Raw genomic sequence first — 20,002 nt, forward strand, 5'->3', positions numbered from 1 at the left:
CATTACATCAGAAGGACATCAGAGCCATCTGCATGAATGTTAATTAAAGATAAACTCTGAACCAATTAGTATTGAAGTTAAAACACGTTCGTAATGTTTGCAGAGTTTGTCTACACATGACAGACTGGCAAACTCGAAACAGCTTCACTGTGATCATACTGCATATGTGTTGTATATTATGTTTAATGTAGACTTTTATATGGAGTTCAACAGCTTTTGCGTTTGATTTGACCTTTTGCCCGTGTAGCACTTGTCAGTAACTCTGTTGTAAACAGAGCACATTTTGTTACCTGTTGTGCAGTTAATTACGACTGTGATTCAACTGTGTGGGCTCTTTTCTCAGAGTTCTGAGTTTCATGTACATTTTTAATGAAGTAAAGTCACAGCCAGCCAAAGGGGTTACATGACAGGAGCACCTTTTTGACATTTAAACCCTGTGACTTTCTCGCTAAGGGAACAGCACAATCAGGCCTATGAGGGTAAAATGTAGACAGTCGGCTAAAACAGGAAGAAAAAGACTGTTACATGAAAAGTAAGGGAATAACACATTTTTTATATTATCCCCCACTTTGAAAGGAATACTTCACCTACAGAAGGATCATTTGTATATCAGTTAGTTTTGCCAGGCTACCTTGAATGTTCCACCACATCCCAAAGGTGCTCTATTGGACTGAGATCTGGTGACTGTGGAGGCCATTGGAGTACAGTGAACTCATTGTCATGTTCAAGAAACCAGTTTGAGATGATTTGAGCTTTGTGACATGGTGTGTTATCCTGCTGGAAGTAGCCATCAGAAGATGGGTACACTGTGGTCATAAAGGGATGGACACGGTCAGCAACAATACTCAGGTAGGCTGTGGTGTTTAAACCATGCTCAGTTGGTACTAAGGGGCCCAAAGTGTGCCAAGAAAATATCCCCCACACCATTACACCACCAGCAGCCTGAACTGTTGATACAAGGCAGGATGGATCCATGCTTTCATGTTGTTCACACCAAATTCTGACCCTACCATCTGAATGTGGCAGCAGAAATCCAGACTCATCAGACCAGGCAACGTTTTTCCAATCTTCTATTGTCCAGTTTTGGTGAGCCTGTGTGAAGTGTAGCCTCAGTTTCCTGTTGTTAGCTGACAGGAGTGGCACCTGGTGTGGTCTTCTGCTGCTGTAGCCCATCTGCTTCAAGGCTGGACGTGTTGTTGGTTCAGAGATGGTCTTCTGCAGACCTTGGTTGTAACCAGTGGTTATTTGAGTTACTGTTGCCTTTCTATCATCTTGAACCAGTCTGGCCATTCTCCTCTGACCTCTGGCATCAACAAGGCATTTCACGCAGAGAACTGGCTGGTATTATTTCCTGTTTGCAATAGGAGACTCAAATCCCTCATTTCATTCACCTCATGAGGAAAAGAAGTAAGCCTGTACATCTCTAGTGCTTAACTTTCTGAGTGTCACTGAATGCAGCGTAGATCTCCAAGGTGCATAACTCAGATGTCTTGATTAGCAAAGTAAGTAGCGTTTTTATTATTTTTATTATTATTTTCTCATTGAAATGGGGTCTTTGTCCTTAGATAACTCACTGCAGTAGTAGCTACCATGGAGCTAACTGTGGAGGTTGCTTTTCCATCCGAGGTTAAGCTAGTCAGTGTTTGCTAGGTGGATAAGCTAACGTTAGCCAATTTCCGGTTACTGTAAGCTGCATTTTGAAAGGGTAATTACAATTTCTGTGTCTCAGTATGACATGAAAATCAGTGTTACAGGTGCAATATTGACTTTAATTTAGTTTATTCTAACTAACATGTATAGGCTCAGTGTTTCATTCTAGGGTGACCATATTTTGATTTCCAAAAAAGAGGACACTCGGCCCGGCCACGAGATAGCCTACTTAAATGATACTCGCAGTTTACTCAAAGATGCCTTATAATTTTAATATATTTAAAGTTTATATGTATGGATAGAAAATTCAGTTATATTACAAAATAATATCTCTCAAAGACAGAAATTCAGATAGGCCCCTATAGATAGGGGACGCAATCACACACTAGAGGGTCCCGACAGGTCGGGCCGGGTTTGGTCAAAAATGTATAAACTGTATTCGGGCTCAGGTCGGCTTCGGTCAGCTTTCAGTGAAAATGTAGTGCAAAAATAAATAAAATCCTATTGTCTGTCCTGTTTATTGCTTGGGCACTGTTATTTACGTGACAACACCTGAACATAACACATACAGACACACATTGGCTGTTTGTTTCTACCTCTCCCCTCGCTGGAAGCCTCGGACCTCCAGCCGCCCGCCTCCACCTTGATTAAACGCTGAAAATAAAATAAAAGAGGGAGACAGGTTTTTCCTATTTTATCTTATTTTGTTATATTTCTCCCTCTCCCCTCGCTGGAAGCCTCAGACCTCCCGCCGCCCGCTTCTGTCTCAAACACGGCATAATGTCGGGCTCAGTTCAGTTTCGGACATAACAAAACAGAATTACTGTCGGGTTTGGACAGAAATATGTGGCCCGTGCCGCACTTGAACACACACACACACACACACACACACACACACACAGACATTATCATCAATTTATAAACTTATAAACACCCACTGGACGCCCCTGACAGGACGTCAAAAGCGGACATGTCTGGGCAAAAGAAGACGTTTGGTCAGCCTACATTGTACCCTCTTCCACTCAGTGTGAATCCTGTATTGTGGTAACCATGCAGACACAAGGAACTGACACTCCAGTCAAAGTGAAATAAAAGAAAGAAACAAGTAAATAAAGCCTGCCCTTTAATACTATTAAATGAGAACATAAAGACTTCTACTGTATGTAGGAGGTCTGTCTCTAAAAATCGACTTTTTCTTTACTGAAGGTTGCAGAGATGTTTTTACTTTGACAGACTTGACATAAAAAAATCAATATATTTGCTGCCATAATGGAAGAGAGCTTGAGGTAAGAGAAAAAAGTTATTTTCTTCCCAGGAAACAGACTAACCTGGTCAGTCCAGCGGAAGCTATAATTCTGTATTGATTTCACCCCGTAAGTTTACTTCAGATCTGCAGTGGAGATGCAGACGAAAAGATAATGGTGGGATGACGCCATAAATTAATTTGTGATTGATTTTCATTTACAGGTCGTTCTCACAAGGCTCCACACGGGCTTAATGAAAGAGAAGTTTTGACCTACTGTCAGAGGTTCAGAAGTGGTGAGTATTGCTTTTTTATGTATTATGTGTTACATAAAGCAGCTAACCTTGGGGCACACTACATGTACACCGTATGCCTTTAATTGATTTGAGCTGTTAGTTGTTGCAGTGTGACACTGCTACTGAAACTACTTACAGGAAAAATAGTAAAGGTGCTCCTGTGATGTACAGTGACCACATGAAGGTTCTTTTATACTCCGTACATGTAGAAAAAAGATTTGTCCGTTTCAAATGTTGTAAATGTCATTACCTGTATACTTCCATGCGTCATTTCAGCACATTCTCACTCCGACCTTGTCACATGTCGACGTTTGTTAATGGACATTCCACATCCAGATGGGTGTGTTGGTTGTTGATGTTTTAGGACGCCGTGTCAACTTCTGCCTGTTACATGCGTTGTCTGTTTTCAAAATACACTTCCGTTTTCACTGGACATGTACAGTTTGCATACAGTGTCAGGGGTGAAGGGAATCTGGCACCGTGCCGGATTTCCGGCATGCGGTGATCAGTGACAAAAAAAAAAGTTGGTGCGGGAGACAGTAGACTTGCTCTGGTAGAAGTGCTTTAAACGGAGACCTCTTGCTCTCAACCTGTGGCTTTCGCTCAGAACCAAACCAAAGTTAGGCTACTCCCAAATCAGAAGTAGAGTGGGAGCGAGTCTTGGGGGGAGGAACAAACTTGGTTCAGAGCCAACATCAGATTGTAGTGGAGCCCATGCCGTAGACACTCTCTTCAAGATGGAAAGTACGTTAATGAAACCCGGGGAAAACGTCCAGATAGTCGATATAGGACTCAAAAGTAAATGGTGTTGGGCGTGGGTAGAAGAGCTAGGCATAGACGGAAAGCCTTTTGGGAGCTGGTGCAAAAAATTAAGGGAACCGGGTGCGTGTTGCTGCACATTGTGCTCACGTGAATTGATGTATGCAACCAGTGGCAAGAGAGTCCTATCACGGCATGCAGTAGACCCCGGTCATCAAGCCACTGTGCGTGCAATAAAGCATGTAATGTGTTTACCGTCGATGACAGACCGTGTTGTCGACCATAAAGTGATGTGCTCCTTCATCGCAGAACATGATTTGTCATTCACGATCTCGCAGCCCCTTGTGAATATGTGCAAAAAGTTAGTGGAAGATAAAATTCCGTTACTCATCCAAGAATAACCTACAATGAACTTAACTTTAGAGTCATTGTGTAGGCCCTGAAGTTTCTAGTTATGGGGCCGTTAAAGCCCAAACCCAGTGTTATTACATCACTCTGTTGAAAGCTCAGCTCAGACTTGTTAATGCCGAGTCCTGAAATGCAGATGTCGGCTCTGTTCAATGTATTGCCCATCATTAGCTGGGCACCCCAAAATGCACCAGATTTCAGGAAATTCAATCAAATGAGTCCAAAAATTATTTCGCTATCTGAAGCACTTTTGCCATGTTTTTTGCTTCACGTGGCGAAATAAAAGACAACAAATAAATAAATACATAAATGAAAAATGTTACAAAAAAAAAATTAACGACAAAAAATAAAAATTTCTAACACTAAAAAAATACAACAATAAAATGTTAAAATGTCCAAAAACAGTAAAAGTCAAAATAAAATACAGATGGCACTAGGGGACGGAGTCAAAAGTTTCACACAATAACAAATGAGAAGGCAGTGGAGGAGATCGTAATAGGTTACCTTTAAATGGAGGCAGCGTTGTAGATGGCAGTGGTCTGTGTGGCCACTGTATACACCCAGATATATGGATCACTATATAACTGATTCACTCTCTTCTACTGTTGTGTAAACTTTTTTGTTGTCTCGTACGATCGCATCTTGGTTGAACGATCTCCATTTCATCCGTATTTTTAAGCTCTCAGAGAACGTGCACAAACACAAAAGACATGAACGCAGAGTAGCAACAAAAGGCTCTGTCTGTCTTGGTGTCCAACATTGAGCATCAATAAACCCCCAGCTGGTTATGACTTTACTTTATTTAAAAAGTATGCAAAACGCAGAACTTAGTCATAGTCATAATTGCAATTAAGGTGGGAAAATTAAATGAAATGCCAAAACAGGCTTTACAAAGTTAACTACATATAGCATATGATACAAAACATTTCCTGAATGAACACCAAAGCTGTTTTTCTCTTGGTTGTTAACGTAAATAAGAAACAGGAAACTATTGCTTTTAATCTCACAGTAATATACACCTTTATTATGAACCAGTAATTGAGATTGTTTTATAATGAGAGTTTGTATCTGTCTATTTAAAAAGCTTGTTAAGGAAGTTCCATAATGTTTTGTGCACAGTGTGTTGCTTCCTTTACTCTCTGCACTAAACTAATTTGAATATCTTGCTTTGAATAATATGACTGTAGTGGAAAACAGTCCACCAAAATATAGCCCCTCTGCCCTTTTGCATTAGATAACCCCTTAAATCTGTTTCTGTACAGTTATGCATAATTCAGGTAACTTTTAAAGTTTAGACATTAACAGCCAGCCAATTTAGATTTTTCCTTTACCTAGTCATTTTATGTCAAAAAAAAAAAAAAAACAAGGAAGAAAATTAAATATTTATATTTATATTTATTACTCTCTCTCTTTAAAAGGCTTTTCAGGCAAATCACACTTTCAACCTGTGTATAAAATTATGATCACAACCTTTGTTTTAGCCGTAATGCAAATTAATAATGCAGAGTTGGAGGCAGCATACAATCTCAGAGAAGACAGCTACCTTCCCTCCGAGAGAGGGGGATGATTTGACAACAAACCATAACGCAAGAAATGTAAATCTTTGTAGCCGGGGAGCATAATTAGCTGCGTGCACTGTAGCAAGCAATAATGAAGACGTCAGACAAAAGCAAATGTCTTCTACAGTCAACATGTTCCTGAAAATCTATACTCTTGGACAGCAATGAGGCTACTTAATGTAATTCTGTCTTTAAGGTACTATGTCAATGATGGTGTTTTGAAAAATCGAAGAACAAAAAAAGATAAATGCAACCCCCCCCTCCCCCCCCCAAACGAGTCTAAAGATGATTACAGGTATTAAATCAAATTAGCCTGAAGATAAATGACTTAATCTCCGTACATTTGCTTTGTCAGTATGTTTTGTTTATGCACCACTCACAGGGAAGGGAATTGCTTACGCGTATAGTCCAACTTGTGCTGATTAATCGCCGCTCTCAACGCAGCGTGGTGAATCTCGATAGGTTTCAATTCGCAGCAGGTAGGAACATACACAGAGACGTACACAATAAAACAAACATGACAGGCCGCAGCTCCCCGCATCTGCTTGTCCTTTGCATGTCTGTGTATCGGGATTCATTAATTGGTTTGGAGATGGAGAGATAGATGGCTTAGATTAGGTTCCCCCTCACCACTTCACCTCTCCCTGGTGTTTCACCCCCTCGCTCTCCCCACCTCCATTACTGAACTTTCCACAAGCAAATTGAGTCAGCCCCTCTTAATTAGATTGTTTCTCACTGCATTTCTAATATGTGACTAATTAGAGGAAGACAAAAAGAAGAGGAGATTGCCCAGCCTTGCACCAGAGGTGAATCTGAGGATTTATTAAAGAGACAGTCAGTGGGTTTGTCAGCAGTTACCGAGAGGAACACTGTCTGCCTGGCTCAGCTCATCTGTATAGAGAAACATGTTCTAGCTTTTGCAAGAAATGTATATACATACTAGGAATGAGGGAAAAAAATCGATGCAGCATTGTATCGCGATATTTTGCGTGGCGATATTGTATCAAACACGGACACCAAGTATTGATTTATTATATACTGTACATAATAAAGGCAGCTCACCTAGCACATGCTATTATGTGCTCACCCTTTTTCTCCGATGACTTAATGTATTCTCACCAATTTTCTGATCTAGACGTTCAGGAGGTTTTAACCGGTAGACAAATTATCCGTGGAGATCTCTTCCTCTTCAAAACAAACGGACAAATGATTTAAGTAGCTGAAACCCCTGAATAAAGCAGTTTCATAGTACAAATTAGGGTTTCTCTGCTCACACATACTCATGTGTGTTCACCTTTTTTCTATGACATTTTAAGATCCAGATGTTTAGGAGTTTTTAGCAAGAGTGGAATTATCCACAGAGGTCTCTTCCTCTCCAGAACATCGACCAGAGGTCTCATTTATAAGACAGTGTGTAGGATCCATACTAAAAATGTACGTACGAGCAAAAGCCAAAAATTGCATGGACTCAAAAATATTCAACAATTTCTACAATTAGGCTTCCACCTCAACATCTGCGTCCCCTATTTTCTGTCTCCAAAATGTTTGTAAGCATTGGTCAAAGTTTCTCCCATCAAGTCTGTTTTTAATACATCACAACTTTTCCGTTTGAAGTGGCACATACCTCTTTCAGGCCTCGTTTTGTGTGTAAGCAATGTTTATTATATAAATGAGACCCCAGATGATTAAAACCAGCAAAAACACTGAATAAAGCAGTTTCACATTACAAATCAGTGTTTTTCCGACACTGCTCGTCACAGATGGCCTTCTAACTACGTTGGCCAATGCAAAAATGTGAAAACGTGAATGGGGCTATCTGGAGCCAGCATTTGGTTTGTCATTCTGGGCTACAGTAAAAATATGGCGGTAAACATGGTAATCTCCATAAATAAGAACCCAGTCCTTATGTAAATATAAATGGCTCATTCTAAGGTAATGAAAACACAATGGTTCTTATTTTTAGGTGATGAGAAACAAAAATAAAAATACACTTATTGTTTGATGTGCTATTTCTGCCGATACATCTCCCTAAATCCTACACACTGGACCTTTAATGATAAAGTGTTATTAAAGGAGCTGTGTATGAAATCTAAAGCACATAGACGTAAAATCATCCTAATATGTCACAGAGACTAAGGAATAATGTTCATATAACATATTGATCTCACCGACAACAATAGTACAGCCAGAATATTCGCATTTAAAAAACATTTTTACAGTCTGCAAATTATGTTTATGTTTTGAATTTGTGTTTTGGCCTGTTCCACCACTCATCGCTGTCTACCAGTCACACAGTAGAGTCGCAGCATCAGTTAAAGTTACGACTGAGCTACAGCAGCACGGCAAACAGCATTAGCAGTGTCCTGGTACATAGCATTAGCAGCCGGCTCTTCCTCAGCTGTATCCCAGCAGCAGTGTTAGCAGCAGAGAAGCCGGACTTGCTCGAATGGTCCGCTGGAAAACCGAAGATCAAGGACGCGGCGACGCGACCCATGGGCAAACAAATCAGTCTCCAGCCTGTTCAGCAACCTTGAATCTGTAGGGGAAGGGGGGCGGACACGACTCGTGGCAGTATTTTGAATTTGAGTGCAGTAACCGTTTTGGCCACATACAACGCCTTTAAATGATATTGGTATGTGGTAACAATAATATCAAGTCATCTAATCAAATAAAAAACAAAGGATAATGCACCAGTCAGTTCTTGACACTAAAAGCTGATAAAAAGAGCATGACTGAAGCATTTTTGTCTTTTCATGTATCCATATATTTTATGTACTTTAAAAATAGTGTAAGACGTTAGAGATTATTTTAAACTGATTCGCATAGCTCCCATTCCCCCTTTTCAAACCACAGCAGTGGGAAATCAAGTATTCCTGACATATAAAAAAAGTGAAATGTTTCAGGACTAATAAATATGTAGGATTACCAAGGGCAGAAAGTCGCCGTAGATGCACTTCACTCACAATATTTAGGCTGAATCATTTAAAATGTTATGTGTCATCCCCATGTTAAAACATGAAGTCAAAGAGATCCCTAACCGGCCAATTAGTATCCATCGCTATGCTCATCAAGGCCAATTAATTATGGAGGCTGGAACGAAAACACAGCGGGCCCGCCGGAATAGCATGTAATGCAGCCCCGATGCACTTGGCGGCCTTATAAAAGCTAACGGTGATGGGGTGAAGGCCAGGTCAGTCAAGGTGAAGGCTCGTTAAGCTCGGGGTTTGGGTGGAACGACAACCCGCTGATTCAGAGGCTCCCCCAAGATAATCAGCAGCATCAGAGCTCTCTAAGGCTGTTGGCTTCAGAAACAGAAGGGGAAGGCAGGAGGAAGAAAAATCAATACAGCCTCACCATGAGCAGCACAGACCACACATGCTAATGATTTTCACAACTACTGCTGAACCTGCGTCAAAACTGCTATAAATTCACTCATTCTTAACTGCAAGGCTCCCTATGGATGCAAAATATACAGAAGAAAGACTTACCTTTGGTTTAATTTTCCACACTAAAAGCCTGGTATGGGCCAGAAGTGCTAATTAGATTGATTTCAAACACTCAAGTCATGGATCATTGGCTGGAGCTGTATAGCACTGTAAAAGTGTCATACAGTGCATATATAATGAAATTATCTACTGTAGAGGCCCCTACAAGCAGTGTTCTTCATTATGTGACCAAATGTTTTCCCACTGTAATGAGTAGAAGAGGAGAAGGTCTCAATTACAACACTTTAAGGCCACTACATTAAATGAACATATCACTTCCCAAATGACCATTTGTGTATCAGTTACTCACCCTGCAAAACTATAACAAAACATCCATTTACAAACTCTCACACAACCCGTGCAGTATAATGCAAGTCTTGTTTATCCAGTTAGATGCTCTGCACTTCCCAAACGCATCCATTTTCACCCAAACCTTAGAATTTAATATTGAATCAAAAGTGAAGCTTATCTATGTTCTCCTTAAAGCCAGACACCACTGACAAAAACAGTAATTTTACCTTGCTGAACACAGGAGCTGCTGGTCTGCCACTACCTCACTCAGTATGTTTGTTTGTGTTATTGAGTAACGTTGATGTTTTAAAGGGTTAGCTCAGATTTACCCAACCAAAAGTCATTGTTGACTTATTTAATAACAAATGTAACACTCCCTGCTCGTCAAATATGGCAGTTTGGTCAGGAGCCTTATGCGTCAATATACGACACTGTCTGCAGCGTCAGTTTTGGAGTCAATTTCTGCTTGTTACAGAAATGTGTTTCTGTCAGTAAAACAATTAAACAATTATTTGAACTGTACATTGAACTAAACATCGAAACATTTCTTCTTCACCACCCTGGGAGCGTTTAAAAAACGCAGATATTCTTGTCAGCTTTTCAGGTGGTGAACGCGACATATTTTTTAACACGCACTCTCTGTCCGCTGGTGGGAGTGTGCTCACCTGTCTGTGTATGCGCATGTGTCTGTGTGTGTGTGTGCGTGTGCGCATTGAGGCACAACTCCACCAAGCGTGAAACAACACTCCGTCGTGTAAATAAAATAAATAACATAAGGCTATTTAGTTGGCAAGGCGGCCCCCCCCATATAATGGTAGGGGCAACACTGCTAGCTGAACAAGTATGTCACGTGACAACTATTTCACGTGACATACTCCAACTCAACCAAAAGCTTTGGTTTCACACAGTAAGTTAGCAATGGTGAAAGTCCAATATGTGTTTGACCCACCTACCACCCCTCCATCTCACCCTATTGGACTTTCTCACTCCTTCTACTCTATTATTGCTGCGAACGGGATTACATTGGATTTATTTGAAAGCCTGGCCTGTCTCATTCCTACACTGTAAGGTACCCTGTGCATGTGTAACAGAAGCCAAGAGTCACTGACCAGGCTGCCATATTTGATGGCCTGGGAATTAGGCTTGTGCCGATTTCCGGTTTAACCGGTTCGGTCTGGTGTAAGAGCTCCACCCGGTTTAATTCACGTCAACCGGATAAACCGGGGTGGGGGGAAAGCTTTTCACATCAGCGGCGTGTCAAGGGACTATATTCAGCTTATCTTGCATTGTAACATGCATTATGCCAACTTAATAAGGTTTATGAATGTTTATAAATGAAGTGGAGGAGCCTACAAGTGTTTTGTTTAGTTTGTCTCAGAAGCTCCACGGACTGCGGACTCCGCAACTCCGCTCAGCTGTCTGCTGCTGCTGTGAGAGAAGTGTCCTTCTGCTTCTCCTTCTTGTGTAACCTTGTGTGTATTGGCTGTTAATACAGCATTATCGCCACCTAGTGGCTTTTATTGGGAAAAATAGCTCAAATGCGACCCCCAGTCATAAAATTAGGTATATAATTCGATATATCGGTTCAGTTAGATATTTGGCTTTAAATCAAAGCGGCTGGAAAATTTTCAAACTGACACAAGCCTACTGGGAATAAGACTGGATTGTCATATGATGATGATGTGTCACATTACGTTGCATTGTGTTGCCTTGCCATATTTTATTCCAAACCATGATCAGACTCTATCCAAGTAGTCTTATTGCCTAAAACATAAAATGAAATAACCTTCCTCTTTTTTAAGTTTTTTTTTTTTTAAACGGATACTATAGCAGGAAACAAGCTGACAGCGACATGCTGTCCCTGAGTGTCCAAAACCGACACTAGAGGGCTACCTATAGCATCACAGATTAGGCCGTGCATTGGTAATTGATGAGTTGGGAGTGAGAATGTGTTGGTTTACAAAAAGTGTTTCCTTCATTGAACATGATTTAGCTTACTGAACATAATTTAGCTGACCTCAAAGCTGTTAGTCGTGCATATTGAAGTATTATCTATGGGAATTTTTTTTTTTTTTTTTTGCTGTTAGCATATTGTAACATATGGCCGGCGTGTTTTGATGATCTGACGTTCTCATTTTCTTGCTCTCCCTCCTCTGTTTATCCATCCATAATCTATCCTTCATATTGCTGCTTTACTAAAATAAATGTGAGGGAAGGCATTTTGTGTGGCAGCGGAGGACAGATGTTGCCCAGTGTGAGACTGACAGTCTGCAGTATCCAGAGGCAGCACAATTTAGTTGGTGCTGAGTCAGATGGCTGTGAGCTGCGAGCGTTCTCGGCGTTGGAGGCTTATTAAATATGCCTAGGCATCGTTTTATTGTTTAGGCTACGGGAATGGAAAACACGATGTTGACAAGAATTGTGTGTGTTTGTCTGTTTGTGCGAGACAGAGGGAGAGGCAAACAGTTTGATATGGGGATCACTCGGATTCCAAATAAATATGCACCATTATACACAGGAAACTATGATTGCCACTGTCTCCAGTACATTAATCTGCCTTGATCAAAGGTCAAAGTTGAGTAAAGGCCAAGAATTCTCTGCTTGTGTAATAATAATATTCTTCCTAACCCTGACTTTGTGTTGCTGACAACTGATAGCTGCACAAATTCTCTGCAGAAATAAACTTCTAAGCACCTCCTCTGTCTTACATTGTACACAATCAAAGAATTTAAATGCATAGCTTGTCAATTTTCCATCAGGAGAGCTGTGTGAGTGTGCCAACAAGCACGTTGGCATATGAGACAAAGCATTAGTTACTATTGCGGTAATCACTGGAAGGGTATTACTGTAATTATTGGTATGACATTGATGTAATAACTACAAATCATTACCAAATGTACAATTACCCTCTCAGCGAATGATACAACCATGCTGTGCTGTGCAGTTCTAAACATTGAGAGCTATTTCTGCACAGTAGCAACAGTAATAACATATAATTAATCCGTACGATAATGCTGAGGTGGATGATGAATAAGATGAGACAGATAAATGACAACAACAGATGATGAAATGTAAACATGTTGGGTGTTACCACTACAACAGCCGTCTGAAGGGTTAGAAAATGAGTAGTGATCGGTATTGTCAGTTCTGAGGTTGATTAATTTGAAGCAGGTTGCTTATTGGATTGGACCACCGCCTGTGGAAATAAACCGTTTAGGTAGCAGGTTGATTTTTCATATGAGATCAAGAAAGTAATGATCAGATTTTCATGAGATACCTCTTTCTTTACATTTGTAATCACTATATCAGGGTTTCTGCAGATCCTTTAAGTCTTAAAAGGCACTGAATTCATTAATCTAAAAATAAGGCCGGTCGGTAATAAAATGTCTAAAATTCCAGGACATTACAGGAAGGGTTTTTTCTTTGATACTGTATTGTTAAATCTCAAAATAATTGGCAACATTCATTAAATAAATAATTGGCAACATTCATTAAATAAATAAATAAATAAATGCCTCATTATTGTCATGCCAGTCAGGATATCGGACACAGCAACATTCATGTTGTGATTCTGGCTGGGATGTTAAGAGCAGCGGATCCACTGTCTGCTGGCTAGTTGTCACTGTACCCTAAATATAACAGTGGCTATTTAACCAAGATTTTGTAGCATGGCTGAAATCAGTACAAGGCAGCTCATACAAGGCTTGGTGTGTTTCATGCAAATCATTTTTCAAACTCAGCACGATGGGAATAAAGGCAGTTAAATTCCATATTGCCAAGAACACTCATCAACAAATGCCAGGTATTTCCCATGTCTGTTTATTATTTCCTTCAGTTTTGGTTATTGTGAAACTGGTCTTAAATTTAATTCCTAGTGGCATTAAAAAGTCTTGAAAAGTCTTAAATCTAACTTGCCCTAAAAGAATCCCAAAAAAAAAGAGGATTTGTATATCACTTAGCTATGTCATGTTGCCTTCAGTTTGTGAACAACACTGTTTTTTCTCACATGCCTCCCTTGAAAACGGCAACATATTTATTTATTGACTGACTCGGGACTGCGTTAAACAATAGCAAAACAACATAAAAAAAATCAGTTTACAAACAATCACACAACTCAAAGTTGTCACAGTGAAATTTAAGGTGTGTTGACGGATTCATGTCGTTAACTCGTACATTGAGTAACAGTACAAGTTAACGTTCCACCTTAAAAGTTGCCGACAGTCGACTCAGTGAATTCAATAATTTTTTTCTCAGTCTATAGCTTCTGCGAGAGGCACAAAACATCCTTTGATTCTGTTACAGTTTACTAATAAAACTCTCCACAGTATGAACAGTGGTTACATGAGCTTCAAAACCAGCCACAACTCAGCCCTGAGCAGAGTGACCGTCCTCTATTGACCAATCAATGGACTGCAGTGTTCACAGCTCCACCTTGAGGGGTGACCAAAAATGGGAACGTAGGGAAAGGTTCCATTGGTACCATCCACAACTTTTACTTCTACGAACTGAACTGTACCGTTACTGTACAGTTATTCTGTGGCATGCTTAGTACTTCCCAAACACATGCATTTTTCATTAAAATCTTAGTGTTGGAGTCTGGCTTTGAAGAGAGCATCTTTAAATTTCACTTTAAACTCAGTTTTAAAACATAAGGTTTTACTGAAAATGCATGTGTTTGGAAAGCACTGGGCACACAAAGTTTTCTTACAAATTCAAGGTAAAGCGGCATTACTGATTGGTTTACAAATATTCCTATTATGGGTGAAGTGCTCCTTTAAGTAAAGAAATGTTTACAACAAGTGAGAATTGTCCATTAAACTCAGGATTGATTTGCAGAAAGCAAAAATTGAAGATTGAAGGGAGGATGTTTTTTGTGTAGTTGACAATAAGGACAGACACAATGTCCCCCTCTACCACTGCAGAGCCACAATCCACACTTTGCAAAAGACGCACTCGACTACACATTGTAATGTATAACTCTGCAGTTGTACATTCAATATCTATTGAAAATGCACCTTCACTTCCATTGTCAGTGGATCTGTGGGAAATGCATTATGCATCAAATGTCTACAGTCGGAGCGCAGGGTCTATAGTATACACTGGGAAGTAAACTGTGTTAATCTCATGGCTTATTTACTGACAGACTCTCTCCTTGGCCTGGGCTTTGAACTCTTTTTTTATGTGTCTCACATAACCAGGACACTCCCCGTGGATACAGACTTCAAATGGGAAAAACTGTACAGGCTAGTGCCAGGGACGTCTTGATCATTCTTTGAATCTAGGTTCTCACTTAGTGGTAAAATGGATTTTAATTACCTTGGGTATAATTAAATCAGTATTAGTATTATTATTAAAATATTTTATTGATTTTCCAAAACATCTGATATCACAATGACAGTTATTTTATATAATTTAGGATACTGATGCAACACCAAACAGTTGTGAGTCAATTTTAATATTAAATTTTCTATGCTATATTTGTAGCCATTGAAATATTCACTCACTAGCCATTTTATTAGGTACACCTTGCCAATACCAGGTTTGACCCCTTTTTGCCTCCAGAACCGCCTTAATTCATCATGGCATAGATTCAACAAGGTGCTGGAAACATTCCTCAGAGATTTTGGTCCATATTGACATGATGACATCACACAGTTGCTGCACATTTGTCGGCTGCACATCTATGAAGTGAATCTCCTGTTCCACCACATCCCAAAGGTGCTCTATTGGATTGAGATCTGGTGACTGTGGAGGCCATTGGAGTACAGTGATCCCATTGTCATGTTCAAGAAACCAGTTTGAGATGATCTGAGCTTTGTGACATGGTGCGTTATCCTGCTGGAAGTAGCCATCAGAAGATGGGTACACTGTGGTCATAAAGGGATGGACACAGTCAGCAACAATACTCAGGTAGGCTGTGGTGTTTAAACCATGCTCAGTTGGTACTAAGGGGCCCAAAGTGTGCCAAGAAAATATCCCCCACACCATTACACCACCACCACCAGCCTGAACCGTTGATACAAGGCAGGATGGATCCATGCTTTCATGTTGTTTACACCAAATTCTGCCCCTACCATCTGAATGTGGCAGCAGAAATCCAGACTCATTAGACCAGGCAACGTTTTTCCAATCTTCTATTGTCCAGTTTTGGTGAGCCTGTGTGAACTGTAGCCTCAGTTTCCTGTTGTTAGCTGACAGGAGTGGCACCTGGTGTGGTCTTCTGCTGCTGTAGCCCATCTGCTTCAAGGTTGGACGTGTTGTTGGTTCAGAGATGGTCTGTAACGAGTGGTTATTTGACTTCCTGTTGCCTTTCTATCATCTTGAACCAGTCTGGCCATTCTCCAGACTGAACTTCAGCAGGTCGTCTTGACCATTGTTGCTGCCAGGTGATTGACTGATTATCTATTTGCGTTAATGAGCAGCTGAACAGGTGTACCTAATAAAGTGGCCAGTGAGTGTACATTATATGGAAAATAGATTCTGTAAATTAATCTGTCTCTATCTGATTTTCAAGTAGTTGCATTTACACATAATTATACCTGCAACAAACATACGCTCTGGGTTGGCAGTTTTGTGGCATGTAAATCCATGCCCCTATGGGGTTTTACAAGTCACCATGTACTATGAATAGCTGACAGAGTAGATGTCAAATAATTTTTTTGTAGTGATTGTGACGCCCTAATGAATACAAGAACTTCAGCTGTCATTCTGACCTACAGACCGGACCTAGATATGTTTCTTAAATATTACTAAAACAAACTGTGCTATTTTGTCGTCTTACTCGTATACAGTGTAGACTAACATTTTTCTTTTGCTCCTTGTTCTTTTGGCCTGCTACATGCTTCAGTAAGGATCATTTGGTTCTGATTAATAGCATCCAGACACTCAATACTTCTGAGACTCAAAGCACAACACACTAGGCTGAAGACACTCTTTCATCCAATTAGACTCAGAAAATATTGTTTGGCATTTTCTTGGCTTTACATGACAGACTCTCAGGTACTCATGCTTGATTTATTACAGACTACAATATACTGTATTGTGGCTCACAAGGACCCTGTACATGGGTTATGAACTTGGACATGGGATATACGCATTAACATGACAGCCGTTGCGGTCCAGTGAAGCAGGACTCGATGTCTCTTGATGTAAAATCCCCTGTGAGCACCTCAGTTGCTCTGGAGATAGTTAAATGGGCTACAATCTGAATTCTTCTTTGTCTCAAGGCGTTGCCGAGGTTGATCTGAACCATGGACCACTAGAGGCACCAATCACAGAAGCAGCAGGTAGGGCTGTCTAAACAATAAAATGAATCTCAATTCTGTGTGTCCCAGTTATAAAAGGCAGGTTTCAAAGTAAACACACTGAGGGTGGGATTCACTTTGTGTACAGTGATGTACATGCTGTGAGATAGTTGAGATACATAGCGAGCCGATTGTTCAAATGGTTGTTCAATGTAGCTGATAGTAGGCGGAGTGTTTTTTTTCCATCTGCGACACAGACTTGCAGTGTGAGGTTGCACAGGCTTCACTGTGTGCATATCGAGTTTTACCATGTGATAATGTAACTAGTTATGCAGAGTTCGGAAGCATAGATTATATGAACTTCTACTGAATTAATTAATTAGAGTGTTTTAACTACAGGATGCATTTGGTTTGTCAAATATGAAAAAAACCCTGATGTCTCACCTTGCCTATTAGCTGTTCTTTATGGTTCCATGTAGTTTCCTTAATCACATTTTCTTTTTTGCCGTTGATACAGATTGCCAATTGTCTGTGTGCCAAATCTGTAGGTACACAACTGGTACTGATCATTTTTTTTGCTTGTTGGTTTGTTTGTTTTGTTAAAGTAGTCTGTAAAGTTGTATTAGGGTTCATTTATGCTCAACATTAGATACATATATGGATAAGGATGGAACCTTCTGTCTGTAGTCTCCATTCATTTCGTCTGTATTTTTGCACGTTTTCAGAAAACTTAGGTTATGGATGAAACAGAGCACTACCACCGGAGATCATGGTGGCAGTGTAATGTTGTTCAAGTGCGATAAGGAGAATGGTGGAACAGAACAAATTTATAATATAGTATAGAATTCTCCGTCGACGTGTTGTGATGTATTTTTTGGCCTCATACAATACTGACGTCCGCGACACTGCCTCTGTTTAAAGATCCATTACGACCTCCTCCACAGTTGCCTTGTTTTTGTCGTGTGAAACTTTTGACTCTACTCCAAACAGAGTAGCCTACCCACTGTGAGTACTACCTGCTTCAGCTACAAGACTGGTCAAAAAACGCAGGGGACACAAAAATTCCTGCTGGTCTCGAGAAGCTGCAGCATTTACTCTAGCAAAAAAACGATAAACTCAGCTGTACAATCACTTGATATCTTCCCTGCCAAACTTAAACTCTGATGTCCGCTCACCGCATTTAGCCACCACCCACTTTCACTCCACTACTTACAATGCACACTACTGACTCTTGTTTTCACCAAATGACCTTTGCTACTCTTGCAACACCATGGTGTACCTAGAAACTAAATAAAACACAAATGGGCAAGCTGAGTAGTAACTTTTTTCTAGTTGCTAACAGACCCCCTCTACGGAGTTTTAGAGATTTGTGTCTTTATTACATGCGAGAAAAAAAATGATATGAGAGAAAAAAAAATATTTGAGAGAAAAAGTTTTCACACTGACAGCAAAAAATAATATTTGAGACTAAAAAAAGTTTTGAGAGAAAGTGTGTTGTCATAGAATATAAAAAACAATATTTTGAGATTTAAAAAATGATTTCCGAGAAATAAAAACTCTTTCAAAAAACTTTTTTTTTTTTTTTTACTCTCAAATATTATTTTTTTTGCTATCAGTGTGAAAACATTTTCTCTCAAAAAAAATTGTTTCTCTCAAAACATTTTTCTTGACAGCTGGGTGAGTATCGTCTTGGGATCATCATTCATCCACCATGGTTGATTTACCGGCATAGATGCGCTGCGTTAACTTGCTCAGGTAGCTACCCATCGAGTTGTGTGTGTCATCATCTTACCCAAACATTGGAGTCTCTGCTCAGCTGTCAATTCGATTGAGACTGGCCAATAGGAACGTGGTCCCACCCATGACATTATATTTGCAGTGAAAGCAAAATCCTGACACGAGAGCAAAGACTTAGGTTTTGAGAGAGAGAAGAAAAATGTTTTGAGAGAAAATGTTTTCACACTGATAGCAGAAAAATAATATTTGAGAGTAAAAAAAAAAAGTTTTTTGAGAGAGAGTTTTTTTTAATAAAGACACAAATCTAACTCCATACCCTTTCCCCACTGCAATCAGCGCCTAGAAAGCACATCGATCGGCCATTTCATTATCAGCCGCAGCATTTTTTTGTGTCATCGCCTCTCTTTCTTCTCCATTTCATGTCTGTATATCCTGTATAATAAAGACTAAAAAGCCCAAAAATAATCTTTAAGAGATACTTAGCATTGTACATACATAGGCAGAAATGCCTTCCAAATTAGTAACTGTCTATGTATATCAATAAATCGATCATTATTAATTTGTCACGTGGAATTAGACAAGGTACAACTCCAGTGATATCTGATCCCATCAGCTCCTGTAGCTTGTGTACTGAAATTTAGCCCTTTTTTGCATCTTCTTGCATTGTTGGCTGCTGCTTTATAATTGTACATGTTTCCAAACGGTATAGCAGTGATCCTCAGCAGGAACAGGACAGCAGCTCACATTCCCACTGTCACACCAGTCCTCATTCACCATAAATCACACGCCTCCTCTCTTTCTCTTGTCAGAATCCTCTGCTAGCTCCTGATATTCCGTTAGAAAATGATGCGGCACAGAGGTCTTTGGTTTATTTTGCAACGCCTGCACAGTGGAAAACTCCAACCTGGCTAGCCAGCAGAAGTTGTCATGAGGAGAGTCCATAAACTGGTGAGTTGATTTCCTCATCCTGATGAGTGACTTGCAGCCACATGCCACCATTGTCCAAAGCCAACCACAAAAAGCACCATCAACATATGCAAAATAAATATAAGTGCATAAATTTAGGACACATTTAGTTTAGCTGACAGAGAGGTGATTGGAAATATCCGTGCCTACGTCATCATATTGTGACCCATTTTAAACACAGCAGAGAGTTGTAGAGTTTGACCTGACTTACTTTGCTACAAATTCTCAGACCTGTCCCAGAGCAAATATGCATCATTGCTCCTGTTAACTCAAATGTAAGGACACTGCCTGTGTTCCCTCATAGTGTGATCAGTGGGATGATGTAATATGATCGAGAGGCCTAGAACCTTTCTTTATTTTTTCC

General features: G+C 40.1%; 1 long non-coding RNA gene across 1 annotated transcript; it reads left to right on the plus strand.

Annotated features, from left to right (window-relative positions):
- The first annotated feature begins 1,465 nt into the window (after window positions 1-1,465).
- LOC125887067 (uncharacterized) lies at window positions 1,466-19,614 on the plus strand. Its single transcript, XR_007449119.1, has 3 exons — window positions 1,466-1,502; window positions 3,118-3,189; window positions 19,482-19,614. It is a non-coding gene; the product is annotated as an uncharacterized LOC125887067 (long non-coding RNA).
- Window positions 19,615-20,002: the final 388 nt, after the last annotated feature.

This window comes from Epinephelus fuscoguttatus, linkage group LG4 (genome assembly GCF_011397635.1).
Source record: "Epinephelus fuscoguttatus linkage group LG4, E.fuscoguttatus.final_Chr_v1".
In the NCBI taxonomy this organism is placed as follows: domain Eukaryota; kingdom Metazoa; phylum Chordata; class Actinopteri; order Perciformes; family Serranidae; genus Epinephelus; species Epinephelus fuscoguttatus.